The following is a 654-nucleotide window of genomic DNA, read 5'->3' as shown; positions in this document are numbered from 1 at the left end:
CAGCAGCAGGCGAGTTGCGTGTTTTGCTGCTGCTGCTGCTGCTGCTGTGTCTATCGGCAGCAAACGAGCAGCAGCAGCAGCCTTTTCGCGTTAATGTCTTTATTGTTTTATCTGTTTTATTCTCTATTTTTTATTTCATTTATTTTTATTTATTATTTTTATTTTTATTTTTTTATTTATTTCAATTGAGCTGCTGCATGCGCACCTGTGCATACACCTGAAGACCTCCAAGAAGCAAAATTCCAAAAAGTTTTTTCTAATTTTAATTCATTTTAATTTATTTTAATTTTAGTTTCTTTTAACTTTAGTTCATCTTAATTGTGGTTTATTTAATTGTTATTATTTAAATTGCATTTTATTTTAATTACATTTTTGTTCTGTTGGATTTGTCTTTGAAGAAAAGTTCGTTGCAGACACTTTTTCATTCTCTCAACATGTGTATTGTCCATTTATTTATTGTTTATTAACTATTCAATTAATTATATTTATTTATTTATTTATTTGATTTATAAAAAGAAATAAATAAAGAGATGAATAAATAAATAAATAAATAGAATGAGATCAAGAAGCTGTTCGTTGCGAATTCGTTTTTTGCTGCTGCTGCGGCTGCAGCAGGAAAGCAAACAAAAGTGATTTTAAATTTGAATTAAAATG

This window comes from Eimeria tenella, genomic scaffold (genome assembly GCF_000499545.2).
Source record: "Eimeria tenella Houghton genomic scaffold, Eth_scaff1936, whole genome shotgun sequence".
Lineage (NCBI taxonomy): Eukaryota > Apicomplexa > Conoidasida > Eucoccidiorida > Eimeriidae > Eimeria > Eimeria tenella.
This window is presented reverse-complemented; position numbering follows the sequence as displayed.